Source organism: Elgaria multicarinata, chromosome 2, assembly GCF_023053635.1.
Source record: "Elgaria multicarinata webbii isolate HBS135686 ecotype San Diego chromosome 2, rElgMul1.1.pri, whole genome shotgun sequence".
Classification (NCBI taxonomy): domain Eukaryota; kingdom Metazoa; phylum Chordata; class Lepidosauria; order Squamata; family Anguidae; genus Elgaria; species Elgaria multicarinata.
In genome coordinates, this window is record NC_086172.1 from 44,922,153 (window position 1) to 44,940,459 (window position 18,307).

At 41.6% G+C, this 18,307-nt stretch overlaps 1 protein-coding gene across 1 annotated transcript in view; it reads right to left on the reverse strand.

Moving 5' to 3' along the window:
* The window catches only part of B3GALT1 (beta-1,3-galactosyltransferase 1), a 390,243-nt gene that overhangs the window by 144,078 nt on the left and 227,858 nt on the right, over positions 1 to 18,307 (reverse strand). The window contains exon 3 of the mRNA XM_063116432.1: positions 4,220 to 4,312. The gene's annotated coding sequence lies outside the window, so the exon portion shown is untranslated. The remainder of the gene's footprint in view (positions 1 to 4,219; positions 4,313 to 18,307) is intronic.

Sequence of the window (18,307 nt, forward strand, 5' to 3'; positions counted from 1 at the left end):
AGCATGGAGAGGGTGAAAAGAAGGATCCCCAGGAATGGGTAAGAGAGGAGACTGCAGCAGCTCCTTTATGCGGAACGAATGGCTCTTCTTCATCATGTGCCATGTGGCCTCCACTCTCCTGCTCCAAAGCTCCTGGCTAGACACTAGAAATCGAGTGTCTAGCGAAAATGGCAGGGCATCTGGAGCACGGAGGAGAGGATCCCCTCTGTGATCCATCTGCCCTGCACAGGATGGTCCTTAGCCTCTGAACGTGGACACTTAATGAATTACTTTAGACTGTAGCTCCATTGGCCCAACATGATGCCTTAATGTGAGCACATGGTTGGTGGCTTTCTGATAGGGTGACCATATGAAAAGGAGGACAGGGCTCCTGTATCTTTAACAAAGGAATTTCAGCAGGTGCCATTTGTAGATATGGAAAACCTGGTGAAATTCCCTCTTCATCACACCAGTTAAAGCTGCAGGTGCTCTGTCCTCTTTTGATCTAGTCACTGTAGTATAGCTCCTGCAGCTTTAACTGTTGTGATGAAGAGGGAATTTCACCAGGTTCTCCATATATACAAATGACACCTGCTTAAATTCCCTTTTCTATGCAACTGTTAAAGATACAGGAGCCCTGTCCTCCTTTTCATATGGTCACCCTACCTTCTGACACAAAATGAGGCCTGTGTTTCCTTTTCTAAAAGTGTCTTTGGGACTGACACACCTTTTTCCTCAACAAGCTAGTATTAAAATAAAGTCTTCTAGCTTTACATTTTCTTCAGCCAATGCAAATGCACTTTTAATGAAATTCATTAAGGGCAACCTGAGGGAACATTCCCAGATGGAGAAGTAGCGGCAGGTGTGAACAGGGCAGCTCGGCAGCTGCAAAACTGTGGGAAGGACAACAACGGCGGAATAAATGCCTGAATGCCTCAGGGTGAGAAGTGTGGGACACGGAGACAGGTAATGCCAAGAGAAAAACACTTAAAAAGCTATTTGTTTGTAAACAGCTTGCAAGATTTAATTTGGTACAATTTCAACAACTAAGCTTTCTCCCAAATGGCCCCTTGTCAAAAAATGAAAGTCTTGGGTCCCCCCCCCTTTCGTTTATCGAACCACTAGCACTTAAATCTGGGACTCTTAATGTACAGCAGAAAAAGAATAAGCTTTGACACAAGCGGCGAAACGTGAAATGTGTTATTTTCAGCCAAACTGATACCCAGGCTTATAACATTTTTCAGATGAAGAAGATATGCACGTTTATTTTCTTTTTGCTTGCTGCACTGCTGTGCTCCAGTTCCAATTTTGCCATATAGAATTTTGACCACTTCCAAATTACAACGTGAAGAAAACAAAAGCAGCATGAGAAGAATGATATAAACCTTTGGAAAGAAATATTTTTAGCAATTTCTTTTGGTAAAAGCCAAGCCCTTCAAAGAAAGAAAAATCGTTGCAGAACTTGAACAAAAGGTTTACATGGAAAAAAAAGTACCCTGAGAGGAACGTTTAATCATCTATAGAAGAACCGGTCCCTGGGCTCCATTACATTCTAGCATGCCAAGAACACAGGGCTGGTTCTTCTATAGATGATTATACAGGTGAGGTAGTGCTATGCAAGTAATTGTGGCAAGGTTCTTAATGAATCCCACTGAGTTCCACTACACAGGTTATGATTTGGGACAAAGCTGAGCATATTCAAAACACACACCCTGCCCCAGGGGCTGGATTTACTAAGGGTGATGTCATATTTAAGCCCCTTTCAGTGGCATCTGTGAGAGCAACCCTTTCCTTTCTCCTATGTAAATGAGTGTCTGCATTCCCTCTGGTGATAGCTTCAATTGAGTGGGGCCAGAATAAAGAGGTGCAGGGGCAAAAGGAGAAGGGAGTGGGGGAAGGGAGCCCATACCCATTGTGGAGGACATCTTAGATTTCAGTTCGACACCTCTCTTCTTGTTGTTGTTTCAGGATATGTGGTCAAACTGTCTTTTAAATAGCAATGACCCACTAATAACAGGAGTAGGTGCCACTAATGCTGGCAAAAGCATATGGCCAATGCTTGCTGTTATTTTTTCATGATTAATAGCGCATTTCGTATTACAATCCTGAACATGGCAGGAACATGAGGTAAACATGCCATTTACCTCATAGCTACTGGAAAACAGATGGACATCATACCTTTACAAATTCACAGCAAACTGTTCAATGCTGAGCTTTCAGCCAAGATTTATTTGCCAAATAAACAATAAATATGGAGAAATCATTATTTGCTTAGGCATGGCTTATTAAAACAGAAAGAAAGGAAATTTATTAAATAGATTATTTACAGAGTTCCTCTGTAAAGTTTGCTGTTGTGTATGCTTCCCAAAGAGTGGAATGTCTCTTAAAAAAAGAAAAGAAAAGATTGCATATGATTTCAACCTGATTTACACAATTACCATCTGCCTTCCTTACAGCAACTTTGTTATTATCCTGTAGTTGAGATCCATGCAGAACTTGGAGTTGTGCATTAAAGCAATAAAATGCATCCTTCCTGTTCATATGGACATGAGTTTCAAATTACCATTTACATTGTGGCTGGGAGTTCAAATGAATTTGGGATTTTTGCATGACATAAATCTACGTGACACTCAATGAACCTGTTCAGACGAAACGCTAAGCCACGGGGGTTAAGCAATTTGAGCTAAACATTATGGATTAGCATGTGATGTAAACCATGACTTAGCATGTCGTGTGAACCATTCCTAACCATGGCGGCTACATAACCACAGTTTAAACACGCTCACTAACCATTTAAACCAAAAGGGTTAACAGCCTAACCATGGCCTTAGTGAGTTGTCTGAACAGGCCCACTATGGGATGATTGCAAAAATAACCTCAGAGTGGGCATGGGCTCACCTTTTGTCCTGGTTATCTGAATTGAGTTTAGAAATAAGAGTGCTATCCAGCTAGAGTTCTTCTGCTAGTGGAAGGCATCTGACAGTGGAACAGGGAAGGGGCAATTTTTGGGAAATCTACCCGCCTCCTTGCAGACCCCTTTGCTCCAGAGTGTTGGGGGCACATGGAGGCTGCAGGGGGAGGTGGAATCACTAAAAATGGCCTCCCTCTTCTTTCTGCTAATGGATGCCTTCCATGGCAGAGGGACACTAGTTGGATACCATTCCATGTGATTTCCTTGTTCCCAGATCATGTGTTAGATCACTGCTTCGCTGTGATGATGGACTGGATGAGGGCTGATAAACTGAAACTCAATCCAGACAAGACTGAGATAGCTGTCATTGGGTGGTTCTTCTGACTGGATGGAGGCTGTTCATTTTCTTCTGGATGGGATTGTGCTACCCCTGAAGCAGCAGATGCATAACTGGGAATTCTCCTGTAGCCATCTTTGTCACTTGAGGCTCAGCTTTGGCTAGTGGCCCAGCTAAATCCCTATCTGGACAAGGAGCATAGTAGCCTACGCTTCGGTAACCTGCAAGTTAGATTACTACAATATAAACTATGTGGCGTTGTCCTTGAAGACAGTTTGGAAGCTTCAGCTTGTGCAAGATGCAGTGGCCAAATTGATAGTGGGGACCAGAAGGTCTGAGCATATAACACCAATTCTGGCCCACTTGCACTGGCTGCCTGTATGTTTCCAAGCTCAATTCAAGGTGCTGATCTTGACCTATAAAGCTTTACAGCAATTGGAATTACAGTAGAGCACCTCTTCCAGTAGGAACCTAGCTGTACACTATGATCAACATCTGAGGCCCTCCTCCAAGTGCTTCCTCTGAGAGAGGTTCAGAGGATCACAACAAGGGAGAGGGCCTTCTTGGTGGTGGAACACTCTCCTCAGTGAGGTCCATCTGGCATCAATATTGTCATCTTTTTGGTGCCCAGTTAAGGTTGTCTTCTACTGCCAGGCATTTGGCAGCATATGATGGGTATTTTAGTTTTTTTTTAACATGTGCTGGTATTATTTATTTATTACATTTTTATACCGCCCAATAGCCGAAGCTCTCTGGGCGGTTCACAAAAATTGGTAGCTTTATTGTTAATTGTTTTTTAAATGTTTTAAACAGTTTTAAATCCTTGAATGTTATATTATGTTTTATCATGATGCGAAGCACCCAGAGAGCTTTGGCTATTGGGTGGTATAAGCATGGAATGAATGAATGAATCAAAGAATGAATCAAAGAATGAGTCAAAACATTCAGCAAAATACCAGTAAGTAAAACTATGGTTGAAAGTATCAGCTTACTTGACTTGTCTTCTCATGAAATTCTCCTTGGCATAGCTGCTGCCATCTTGAATTTGAACTGAGAATGCTTGATGATCTTGCTCAAGGGTGGACCTACAATAACATGAATCATCATGTGAACAGGCATTTCAAATGTACATCAAATGTTATTGCAGATTCATTGCTCCTATTGCCTGTACCTCTTTTTGCACTGGTGCATTACAATAGCATATGAATAGTTTGGGACGAATTTGGAATATTTAGGGTATTCATTTCTAATACAACAAGTTTCCAGTCATCATGAAGTTTCTGCTACTGTAATGTGACATATAGTAGAAAAGTAGCATATTTTTGTAAGCCCTAAAGTTACAGTTCAAATGGCTTTGTCAACTAACTAAGTGAATAGATGGTATGGTTTCAGAAATGCTTAATGTTCTTCTGGTTATAAAATGCAAGCCTTCATTTTTGTTCAACAGCACAGCAATCAATTTTTCAATGGTTTATAAAGGATGTTTAAGGATGTTTTAATCAGTAAGAATAAAGGAGAATTACTATAAACTTGTATGGAGGTGGTATTTAATCCGGTTAGATTAAATAAGATTAATAATCAGCTTTCAGCAGATTGTTGGAGGGGTTGTGGTGAAAAAGGAACGTATTTACATATGTGGTGGGATTGTAAACATGTGCAAAAGTTGTGGAAGATGGTTTTTTATGAGATTGAGCAGATAGTGGGATTTAAAGTAGAGGTCACACCAAGTATTGCATTACTCTCACTGCAAGAAGAACTTAAATGTAATAAAGAAGCGAAAGAACTGATAACGAACCTGCTGACGGCTGCGAGGCTGATTGTAGCTAGGAACTGGAAGATCCAAGGAGATTATTGTATTGAAGAATGGTATAAAGAAGTGTGGGACATTGCTATAAATGATAAATTGACATGTAATATTAAAATGAAAAGAGGTATAGTAAAAACGAATGATTTTGAGAGAATATGGAAAAAGTTCCTAGAGTTTGTGTTTTCGAAGGGAAGTGGGAAACCACCAACAGATGAAACTATGAGTTTTTGGAAACAAGAATGAGATCTCGAGGTGGGGGGAGCACTGTTATGTTGAGTACGAATATGTTTAATAGCTTAAGTATGAATATACGATATCAAGGCAATTTTATATTTATGTATCATGTGGTTTTTGTTGTTGTTCTTGTTGTTGTATATTAAAAAAAGGATGTTTTAATCATGTATGCTGTGTTTTTAATCAGTTTTTAATGTGTTTTATATTCACTGTTGGAGACACGGGTAAGAAATTATTATTATTATTATTATTATTATTATTATTATTATTATTATTATTATTGGGGTTTTTTTTGTCTTATTTAAGAGTCAAAGTGAACACAAAAGCATTGCAGAGATAGAAACTTCACAAAAGTCTATGGAAATCTTTTAAAATGCACACATCACAGAAAAGACCAGTGTATACATTTATTGAAATGGGATGTAAGAGTGCTTTTCAAGGAAGTAGTGACTGATGATTTATGAACTGTCTGCAGCAAAGGGGGTTGAGTTGGAAACTCAGATTCCCAAAAGAAATATTCTGAATAAGTTCCCCAAACTCCTCAAAGGACATGTGCTCTAAAGCTGTATTATGTTGTAATGTATTCCTATTTAATGCATGGATGAATATTTTCTTTTCTTTTTTTAAAGTTGAATTATGCATGTGTTTCTGTGCTCTGATAGGTGTGTATGCATGAGGGTGAAAGGGTATTATAATTATGCTGAACTAGATGTCAGATGCTCTGTATTATAACTTTTTGTTGGCCTTGAACCAAAGCATATATCATAAGGGAAAACAGCCCTGGCACATCTTAGTTTCATTCACATCAAAATGTGTATATCCATATGCAAATACCACCACTGGATTCACACCCACTGAGCATTCTTTCCTTATTCAAATGAGTTTTCCTGGCAGCCAAGGTCAGCAAGCAGCCTGGAAACCAGGTTGGATTATTATCAAAAGATTTACATTTGAACAATTGACCTTTCCTGGCTTCCAGTGAGCCCAAATTAGTTAACTTTTTTCAGTGCCCTCTTTCTGCATACTATTGAAAACTCTCTGCGAGTTTTGTGAGGTGAGAATAGTCAGTTGGAATATTCTGGGTGCGTTCAGAACAATGTCTGTGCAGGTAATCACCTTTTTTTTTTTTAATCCTCTGGAAACTATTAGTGTTGACTGAACATGTGGACTATGCGGTCTCAAAGAATTCATTGACTGGGAAAATGGCTTGGTATAACATTAGGCAAAGTGAGGTAGCTGCCTCAAGCAGCTGATTTTGGGTGTCAAAAAAGAAGGGAAAATTATTATTATTATTATTATTATTATTATTATTATTATTATTATTATTAGCCCTGTTCAGATGACATGCTAAGCAACTGTGGTTAAGCATTTTCAGCTAAGCATTATGGCTTCACGTGTTGTCTGAACAGGCCCATATATATATTACTTCCAGAGAAAGGGAGAGACATGTGTGCGATTTTCTACCTCAGATGCCAAAATGACTTGGTGACCCTTATGTACTCTGCACTTGGACTTGGATGGTGGGTGGGTGGGGCACCATTTTCTGCCTTTGAAGCAAAATATCTTGCATCAGTCCTGGGCCCTTTGTTTTCTGCTTATTTATTTTTTATTATTAACATAAGGGCTGAATCAGCCCCAGGGAATGCCCAATTTGGCCAAGGCTCAGGTGATATTCTCCTGGATGATGTGCAGGTACATTTGGAATACTATTTCAGTATTCTTTTTGGAAACTATTCTGTGTATAATGGCAGAAGATCAAATGTCATAATAAAGCTTTCTAAATCGAATTATCTTTAGGATTTTCTTTTTTAAAGAAAGGAAAGGAAAGGAACCTCTCGTGCAAGCACTTGAGTCATTGCTGACTCTTAGAGGGACGCCTGCTTTTGCTGACGTTTTCTTGGCAGACTTTGCAGTGGGGTGGTTTGCCATTGCCTTCCCCAGTCATGGCTACCTTTCCCCCTGCTAGCTGGGTACTCCTTTTACCGACCTCGGAAGGATGGAAGGCTGAGTTGCCCTGAGCCGGCTGCCTGAGAACCAGCTTCCGCTGGGATCGAACTCAGGCCGTGGGGAGAGTTTTGGCTGCAGTAACTGCCGCTTACCACTCTGCGTGACATGAGGCTCTTAAGAAAAGACTCTGCTTAATTGTGGCTGTCAAGAAGTTGCCTGTGTCATCAACACAGGGTCTCTTTACTTCTTTCCTATTTTATTTTTATACTTGTAAATATATTTGTCCAATTAATTCTATTTTTCTCCTATTGGACTATTGGTTGGACGGTAACCAAACTGTTGTTTTTATACTGTTGTTTTTATGTTTCTGATGGTTTTTAAATTTTGTATACTTTTTAATGTTTACCATTTTTAACTGTTGTAAACCGCCCAGAGAGCTTCGGCTGTGGGTTCCAGTTTTGTAGAGATTTATAGGTCAAAACCAGCACTTTGAACTGCATCAGAAAAAGAATCGGAAGCCAGTGCGGGCGAGAGAGGACCAGTATAACATAGTCATAATCCCTGGTCCCAGTTCGAACTCTCATAGCTACATTTTGCACTAGCTGAAGTTTCTGGACCATTTTCAAATGAAGCCCCAGGGGGAAAAAAACCCACATCCTTTTCCCTCCCTCATATGCAAATATATGCAAATTCAGGCTTTGCCAAGGGCAGCATTAATGGAACAGAGCAGCAGTTCCTAATGTGATCAAGCACGTCTTGAGCAAGAGCATGAGAAATATGCTAGATGGGATGGAATTTTCTCAGCTTTGCTGCTGTTCCTCCTTCAACAAAGGAGCGTTCCTTCGGTCACATCCTCTCCGTCCTGAATTGCAGCACCTATAACAGGGGAAGGGCCATCAGCAGGGAAAATATTTTTCATGCCAGGAGAGAGATAGCTGAATCCCTTTAACTCAGGTTAAGTGTCAAGGATGATGGATATGCCATGGGTTGATTATACCTGAGGGGAGAAGGGGAAATTGCTGAGGAACATGGCACTTGTGCTTCTTTCAGACACGCTCTTTTGATGAAGCTACTTATGGTGCTGCCGTAAAAGGAAGAGGAGATGGTGCAGGAGTCTATAAAGCAGCCTTCCCCAGCCTTCCGGCTGTTTGGGACTACAACTCCCAGCATTCCTGACCATTGACCATGCTAGCTGGGGCTGATGGGAATCAAAGTCCCAAAAATATGGAGAGCACCAGGTTGGAGAAGGCTGCAAAGGTTGGCATTGATCCAACTCCTCAAGACGTTTGAGGATCTGAGACTACAGAGCGATAAACTGACAATATGATTGCTGCATAAATTTATGATTCCAACTTATGTTCTCCCACCCCTATTTATACATACATGCATACAATTCTGTAAGGGAATGAAGACTTTAGACAGTCTATCTAAAGCTAAGTCAGAGTCTAGAAAAGGGATAGGCAATCTCTTTGGGCCAGCACATTTGGCAATTTGAGAAACTTTGTGAACCGCCCAGAGAGCTTTGGCTATTGGGCGGTATAAAAATGTAATAAATAAATAAATAAATAAATAAATAAAATATCCTGGGTACTACCACAAAATGGCTGCCATTTGAGGCATAGTTAATCACAATGGTGAAGTAATTTGCTCAAAAGGCTGAGTACAAGGCAGAGGTGGAGTCTGATTCCGTAGCTAGACCTAAGGTTTATTCCAGGATCATCCCGGGTTCATCCCTGCCTGAGTGCTGGATGCCCTGTGTGGCACTTAGATGAACAGGTTTGACCCCAGGACAATTCTGGGATAAACTTTAGGTCTAGCTATGGCCTACGTCCCAACACACAAAACAATTCCTTTGAAGCCACAGTTTTCAGCACTAGCAGAAAACTATTTCATAGCAATGCCGGCTACTGCTAAAAAAAAGTGTTACTTTTTTTTAAAAAAGAAAATGCAAGGGGTAACACACCTTGGCAGGTGTCCACAGGCATTTGTTTTTCTCCCTCACCCATCATCCAATTCCATATTTGATGTATCTTCTGCATTCAGTTTAACATACATTGTTCTCCATAGCTGTGGAAGGCCTTTTCCTCCCAGATGTTTGTCAAAGACCAATGTGCCAATCCAGAGCTCTAGTGTGCACATGGAGAGGGCTTCTCTATTCAATTGAACTGAGGGTACAAGCCCACACATGCATCTTTTTGTGCATATGAAGTTATCCTCTCCATTGAACTGATTCAGAAAGCTCATAAGAACAAACCTAAGAATGTAAGAAGAATCGTTCAGCATGAGATCAAAACCTGTTCAGAAACCAAAGGCACAGTTACAAGATGGGGGATACTTGGTTCAGCAATACTACAAACAAGAAGGATCTTGGAATTGTTGTAGATTGCAAGCTGAATATGAGGCAACAGTGTGATATGGCTGCAAGAAAGGCAAATGGTATTTTGGGCTGCATTAATAGAAGTATAGCTTCCAAATCACGTGAGGTACTGGTTCTTCTCTATTCGGCCCTGGTTAGGCCTCATCTAGAGTATTGCGTCCAGTTCTGAGCTCCACAATTCAAGAAGGACGCAGAGAAGCTGGAGCGTGTTCAGAGGAGGGCAACCAGGATGATCAGGGGTCTGGAAACAAAGCCCTATGAAGAGAGACTGAAAGAACTGGGCATGTTTAGCCTGGAGAAGAGAAGATTGAGGGGAGACATGATAGCATTCTTCAAATACTTAAAAGGTTGTCACACAGAGGAGGGCCAGGATCTCTTCTCGATCCTCCCAGAGTGCAGGACACGGAATAATGGACTCAAGTTAAAGGAAGCCAGATTCCAGCTGGACATCAGGAAAAACTTCCTGACTGTTAGAGCAGTGCAACAATGGAATCAGTTACCTAGGGAGGTTGTGGGCTCTCCCACACTAGAGGCCTTCAAGAGGCAGCTGGACAAGCATCTGTTGGGATGCTTTAGGGTGGATTCCTAAATTTAGCAGGGGGTTGGACTTGATGGCCTTTTAGGCCCCTTCCAACTCTCTTATTCTATGATTCTATGATTCCGTTTCCCATAATGGCCAACCAGATGCCTCTGCGAAGACCACAAGCAGGACAAAAAAGGCAGCAGCCCTCACCCACTGGCATTCTCCAGCCTAAATGTCTTAAAATGATCTTTCCATTTGGGCAGGGAGTCATTTTCAGTCATTCAGTCATCAATGCAATGCAAGCTGGAACTGTCCTCCCTCATCATCTGCACACAGTCCTTAAATCTGGTGTGCCTTTCTAAAGAAGAACCACACTGCTTCTATGAAATGACTAACAACACACATGGAGAGGGAAAAATCTGGCACTGCTGGAGATGTGAAGGCCTGCTTCTATTGTGTTTACTCATCCTAAATCATCCTTTCAGAAGAAATGCAGCAGCTGAAAAACAAAACCCAGAAGGGAACATTTCTTTGTGGTAATATCAAGACACGAAGAAACTCATCTTAAATTTCTTCTGTCTAACTTGTATCCAGTTTTTATTAGCTTTCTTTTTTCCTCGTTTTCCTCTGTCTCCCCCCGCTCCACACCCCATACCCATTTTATAATCTTAACATTCAAGATGCCAAGACTTTACTGAGACTAGCTGTGTTCACAAGTATATTTGTGCAACCATAAATGAACGGGAAACATAAGGGCGTCAGTTCTTGTAGTCTCCTTTCCTCTGGAAGTCTCAAACCACAGCAATTCAGGGTGGGTTGTCACACCTCATTTACACATTTAGGGCACAATCCTATCTCGATGCTTGCAAACCTCAAAACTTTGGGGGCTTACAAGCATCCAATGCAAAGTGGGAGGAGCACTGCATTTTTGCTAGACTGGTTTTTTGCCCATTTAGCTGGGGCTCTGCAGAGCAGGAGGGAAGGAAGGTGGGGATGCTTCATAAGCTGGCCTCTCAAGTCCCCTCCCACCCCAGCCCACAGAAATGCCCCCTTTATCTCCTCTCCAAAGTTGCTCTTGCAGCCTCGGAGTAGCCACCGGCATGGTTCTCTTCCGCCAGCTGTGAGGGGAAGGTAAAGGGGGTAGGGCATGTGGATTCTTGGATCTGATGTCAGAGCGCTGTCTCCAGCCTCAGATCCAGGGATCTGAAATATCCTATGGCCCCCTCCAGATTCTGTCTAGGGGGCGTAGGGTTGCTCCCTCCATCATTCATGATGTGGCAGTTGTCCAGTCCTATAACCACTTGGAACTAGGCAGATATATTTTAGAGGTATGATATAGGCTCTCTTATTGGAGACTACAAGAAACTACCACTGCATGGTGGGTTTTTAACCAGTGTATGTCACAAATTGCCATGCGATTCCATCCAGGACTGCAGGATTTTATGATCTTATAATGCTGCTGTTCGTCTGCTATCTGAGTGCAGTCTGCAGCATTTCTCGACAGAGTTGATGTAACTCACTTTTTCATGTGCCTGGGCAGACATCCAAGCACCAGCAAGCCTCCTTCATGCACATCGTTAATGGGGCCCACAGAGGGATAGGTGAGATGTTTGTTGAGCTTGTATTTTAATGTGAGCTTAACACACTTCCACTTCAAACTGCACCCGAACCAGAACAAAGTTTGTGATAATATTCACACTTTTCAGAATTTTAAGATGCACTTCACAATTAGATGTGCACAAAATTGTGTATGATGGGAAAACATGTACACAAAAAGTACATGTGTACACAAAATGTACCTAATGTACACAAAATGTACATTAGAGAAACAAACACACAAAATCATTATATTAGGGGAAATTGCTTGAGGGAAAGGCATATCTTTGGAAATGTGAATGCAAAAATGCATGTATTAGGAGAAATACACACAAAAATATGTATGCATTTTCATGTGGACTTTTTTTGGGGGAAATGCAAACTGATGCGGAAATGGAATAGAAGGAACTTAATGATGGGAAAGTGAGAAACTGGGTGGAATAGACCTTGACAATTTTGTCCAGCCTTACCCCAGTCCCTCAACCACTGTTGCTATGACTTAGTTGCAAATCATTTACACATATTCCAAATCAATCGTGATCTGATTAAAATGAAGAGCTCATGGGCGTAGAATGAACATATGGAGATAACTAAAAGCAGCACCTCTAACTTCCCATCATTTTCTGTAACTTTTGCTGCATATGTTGCTCTCTCACCACATTGGCCATGGCTGCTTTGGGCTTAATCAGGCTTTTCTGTATGGGAAGAGCCCCTAAATACTATGGCAGGGGCAGCGGTGGTAGAAAGTCTGTCACTGAGATTCTGGGCCCAGTTTGGGGATAGGGGTCAGCATATGGGTAGTTCCTTTAGAGTTCAGGCTGGTTCTGACTGAAACCCAGAATGGATTCACAGCCCCCCCCCCAAAAAAAAATTGGAGCCACCAGCCTCCACTGGATTGTCCTCTTTAAAATAGGGCACCTGCATTTCAAAGCCATGAGTGAGGGTGGCAGAAAGATCTTGAGAATGGGAGAATGAAGGGATGGGATTTCATGGATAGGTTAAGGGGTGAGGGAGGGGCTTGGGGGTTCATGTGGGGCTGGCACAATGGGGTTTGATATGACTCAAAATCATCCAAGCAATTTCCCAGTTTGGGAGTGGGGATATAACACTGCTCATTTTGAGCCAATTTAGGAGGACAGGACATTTGCCCATCACGAATTATGACAAATAGCACTTGTGGCATTCCAGTCAGATTGGCTTTATGAAGCAGAACGCAGAAAGGGAGAAAAATGTAGATGGGGTGCCGTCATTTCCACAGGTGCAAATAAGGAATCATCATCCAGCTGGGCAAAATGAATTAGCCTCAGCAATCTTAGTTTGATCTGGAGTTCCTCACCCCATACACAAAAAAGACAGAAAAAAGAAAGGAAAGAGACTGCTCAGGGAGGGGGGTGGACTTCTACGATGGATGTCTCCTGCTATTTTAAATAATTTAAATCAAATCAAATCAGAGCTCCCAGTGTGCTTAAGATCCTGAACTTCAATTTCGACCAAAGCACTTCTTTTGTGGATGCAGTTCCTGCCCACACACTACGGCATCTGCTGAGTGGGCCTTTGAAGTCACAGTGTCTTGGACTGCAGCTGTTCTCAAATCCACAGAGGAACTGGCAGCTGTGTTTTTAAAAAACATTTCCTACTGACAGGCAAGTTCAATTAAAAATCAAAAACACATGGTGCCCTGATTTTATTACCTATCTGGGAATACTCATTCTCACAGATTGATTAAAATAAATTTGAATACGCTGATTAGTGAGATTGCATGAGATACAGATAGATGGCCACCGTTAAAGTTGAGTTTGTGGGGGAAAGTCAACATGCTTAAGATGAACATTATACCTTGAATTTTCTATGTTATTTGTGGGATTCCTTTACTTATACCTGGCAAATACTTTCAACAACTTAATGCTTTGTTTTGTAAATTCTTCTGCGGTTCTTCCTCATCTCAAATATCCTCGATGCAGCTTCCAATTAAAGGAAGTGGGTTTGGTTTTCCGGACCTTGCTTTGTACCATTGAGCTTATCTTGGCTTGTACTAAAGTTTTGATCTTTTCCAGTTCACTTGGATGTGCCAGCCTGGTCAGGTCTGGAATCCTTATGGTTAGAACCTCTTCCCAAATGGATGGCACTCGGTTCTTGACATATTAGATTAAATAACCGCCCTCTTACAATCATGGCTGCTAGAGAGGTGTGGCTTATGATATCACATCATTTACAGTTTGATCCACTCTGTCATGCAGAATTGACTTCATGGGGACATCCAGACTTAAGCAATGGAAACGAAGTGTTCCTGTGGAGGACATGGACGGATAACATGATTTTTACTTTGGATCAATTAATAGGTCTAGATGACGAGCTTTTGTCATTTTCTGATTTACCTGCTAAATATAATTTACCTACTATGGCAGAATGGCAATACTTGCAATTGCAACACTTACTGGGATCTAGGTTTGGTCCAGCCGCTTTCACAGCTTCAGAACCTCCATTATTGTTAGAAACACTTATAGCAGCTGAACAGACACGTCAACCCACATATATATATGCATTTAGTAGCAGTAAATAAATATAATACCCATGGTTTAAGACAGGATTGGAATAGCGAATTGGAGTCTCCTATTTGCCTAATCAATGGATTGTTGCCTTAGAGTCTGTATCTGAAGCTTCTATGGGTCTTAGGCTACGTCTTATTCAGCAAAGAATCTTGTTTGGGTTATTGGATTCCATAATGCCTTTTCAATAAGGGTCTGTATAACTTACATAACTGTTGGAGATGTAATGCACCTAATGCTTCTTTAATTCATATGTTTTGGCAATCCCCAGTAGTTGCTCCCTTTTGGGAGGAAGTTATAAGGATAAACTTTGTACTGAAACAATCTTTAATATGGAATGATGTGCATGACCTCCAAAGCTACCTACCGTCTTCTTGGAAGTTAACCCATGGTCAGCGCAAATGGATTTTCAGAGCCCTTACGACAGCTAAAATACTTACACTATCATGTTGGAAGGACAAATTTCATGCAGCACTTGGTGAAATTCCCTCTTCATCTCAACAGTCAACGCTGCAGGAGCCCTGCCCCCTTTTGTATCTGACACTCTAGTATAGCTTCTGCAGCTTTAAATGTTGTGATGTAGAGGGGATTTCACCAAGTGCTGCAGGCATACAAATGACACCTGCTGAAATTCCCTTTTCTATACAACTGTTAAAGATACAGGAGCCCGGTCCTCCTTTTCATATCGTCACCCTACTCGCATATGATTTGACTTAAGGAAAGGAAAATACAGATTATTTATTTTATTGTAGGACACATTATAATGGATGGTTTGACTTCCACACCCACAGAAATGGCTGGTGTTCTTCTACGCAGCAAACATTCTACCTCTAGCTGTCTACAATTTCACCAGATCAACGAAACTCTTTGTTCTTCTCAGAAATGCTCAGTTCACACCCATTCTCCTTCACCTTATTTTCTTCTTATAAAATGACAAATTAGTGACATTACTGTGCATAGGACTAACCTTCCAAGGCCAACTGTTATTTTATAGATTGAGGAATTGGCGAGAGAAATGTTTGATCATTATTCAAATAATTATAAAAAGCAACAACATAAAGGAAGTGCTAAATGAACGCATGGACTATTAATGGATCGTTCAGGTCAGAATCATGGCAGTGCAGTTAATACACTTTGAAAGGTTAATCCATCATATATATTTTTAATATATCAGTCGTATTTTGCAAGCTTTCATGGGCAATGATGTTTTTGAGTGTGTTTTTCTACTGCAGCAAAAAGAAGAGAGAGAAAAGAGAGAAGCAAGCTGGACTTCGAAATGAAAAGAATCAAACTATTTACGGGTTATTTTTCAATGGCCTGAAAAGATTCTGCAATTATGAAAATGTTCTTCACAAAAATGAGGGAAAACTAGCTTTCATGATTCATATTTGGGACTTGCGCCCTGTTTAGTCTCCTGCCTCGTTCCTTTAAAGAACATAACTTGGAGGGGCACTAAATCCTTTGAGGTGATAGGAAATCATTACCTGGCTGATCAAGTGGGATTGTCCAGTCCTTAAGATAATGACTTGGGCAGATTTATTATAAAAAACGAAAAAGGAACAATTATGGGTCATTTCCAGTAATATCCTTATGGGCCATAAATGTTTGTCATTTATATTTTTCTATTGAATATCAATATTGTTATAAGGAAGTGGCAGTCATTGAGAAAAGCATTCTTGAAGTATGTGGAGGTGGATAAATAATAGTGAGGGAGAGCAAGGAGAACTCTTTCTATAATTTAAAATGATGGTTTCTAGCTTGCCCCAGAGGCTCACATACAGTATGCCTTCCTCCCATCCCCGGCAAATGATCTTGCAAATCCTGATTTGGACTGTGGCGAAAAACAATTCCTTGTGTTATGGCGCAAGAGATTTAGCATTGCCCCAGTGCTGCCAGATATTGGCTTGGATCCACAGGACCATGAAGTGGCTTCTAGCCACGCAAAGGGGCTCGTCTGCTCCCCTTTCTGGCAACAGCCCTACATGCCCCTTAAAAGCCCAGGTTGAGGGAATCTCCAGGGCAACTTTGGGTAGATTGAAGGGCAGCTGCAGTGGTGGTGAAGTGGGGTGGATGGGAGGAGAGGTACCAGCAATCCTCAAATGTAGGGTGGCCATGTGCCCTGCTTTATAGAGGACGGTCCTCTATTTGAAGGCCTCTTCCATTTGAACGGCTGTCCAGTCCAAGCCTAGTTTAAAGATAAAGAACTCAGTTGCTCATCCACACTTAGCAACTAATCAGAAGACTGAATAGGCACACAGGCTACTTAGTCGCAGTCTTCTCCACTATGGCGAGATATATTGTATTTCTATTAAGACGATAATAATTCTTTCTAAAAGTGCATCTATCTATATAAATTTGCTTATGCAATTTCTGTGCAACCCTGCATTCTCTTTCTTTGGCAATACATAACTGGCCACATGCCTGCATAGAAATATCTTCTGCTCACGTACGGTAAGTCTTGGATTCAAGCCAATTTTGTTCCTCACTGGGAGATATTGGCTCCCCACTGACAGTTATTTGGAAGCAAATATTGTGCTTCATTGCAGAAAGGACAGCTAGGCCATAGAAAGAAGAGGCACTGGAGAAGGAGGCATGGGGCCTTTCTACACAAGGCTTCTATTGTGAGCTCATGCTTACTCATGGTAGTTTGTAGGTTCTTCACATGTTGTCATCATCCACTAGGACCTCTCCCGTGCTTTGCAACCATTATTGTGGGTTTTCCTAATGGGGAAAGCCTTGTATTTTTCCCTCAATGGCATTATAGAACCCTTGTGTAATGGTGCAATTTTGCTATACCAAGGCACCAACTAGTGGTTGTGTACTGGAATATAAGAGAGAGAGAGAGAGAGAGAGAGAGAGAGAGAAGAAAAATTGGGACAATAACATGTGTAGAGGAGCCAATTTTAATCCTGCAAAGAATCTGGAAGCAGAAGCTTAAGTAACAGTGCGGGTTAAAAGCCTCATGTAGAAAAGCCCATGGTGACCAACACATATCTGAAATCATAGGGATTTCTGCAACTTCGTTTTTCTCTGAAGGATACCCATAGGACAACAGTCTCTCATCATCCATCTCTTTCACACCCACTCCCCATTTCTCGGTTTTAACAGTGGGGATTCCAACTATGGATTTCATAGAGAATTGCCCACTGTGATTCCACTTATGCTTGGCTTGTAATGAAACCTTGGGAACGGATTCACATCCCTAGTTGCAGGTAGTATGAAAGAAATGTCTGCCTGTGGCACCAGTGGCAGCCAATGAGATCATAGAATAGCAGAGTTGGAAGGGGCCTATAAGGCCATCGAGTCCAACCCCCTGCTCAATGCAGGAATCCACCTTAAAGCATACCGGACAGATGGTTGTCTAGTTGCCTATCGAATGCCTCTAGTGTGGGAGAGCCCACAACCTCCCTAGGTCATTGGTTCCATTGTCATACTGCTCTAACAATCAGGAAGTTTTTCCTGAAGTCCAGCCAGAATCTGGACTTTAACTTGAGCCTGTTATTCCTTTAACTTGAGCCCGTTATTCCATGTCCTGCACTCTGGGAGGATCGAGAAGAGATCCTGGCCCTCCTCTGTGTGATGACCTTTCAAGTACTTGAAGGGAGCTATCATGTCTCCCCTCAATCTTCTCTTCTCCAGGCTAAATATGCCCAGTTGTTTCAGTCTCATGGTTCACTATGTTTCATGGTTCACTGTGTGAAAATGCTAGGGTATGAGAGTTCAGGGTATAGGTGGTATGACATTTCCACCCATACGTAAGTGCCAGTAGGCAGTACCGGAGGCCATACAGTGGATCATCACCACCCATGTTGACTAATGATATCAGCACAGACAACAGTCTAGTCAGCCATCTCCATTTCCACATTGCTGACTGTGTCTCTGTTTAAAGCATGTCTTCCCAAGACTTGGGTTTTGACCAGAATTTACCCAGTTTGCACCTCCCAGACCAGACCCAAACACAGACCTGATCGTGATCTGCAATCAAATCTGAACATTTCCAAGCTTGCGATGCAATTCACAGAACCCAAAATGAGTATGGAAAAAATGTGT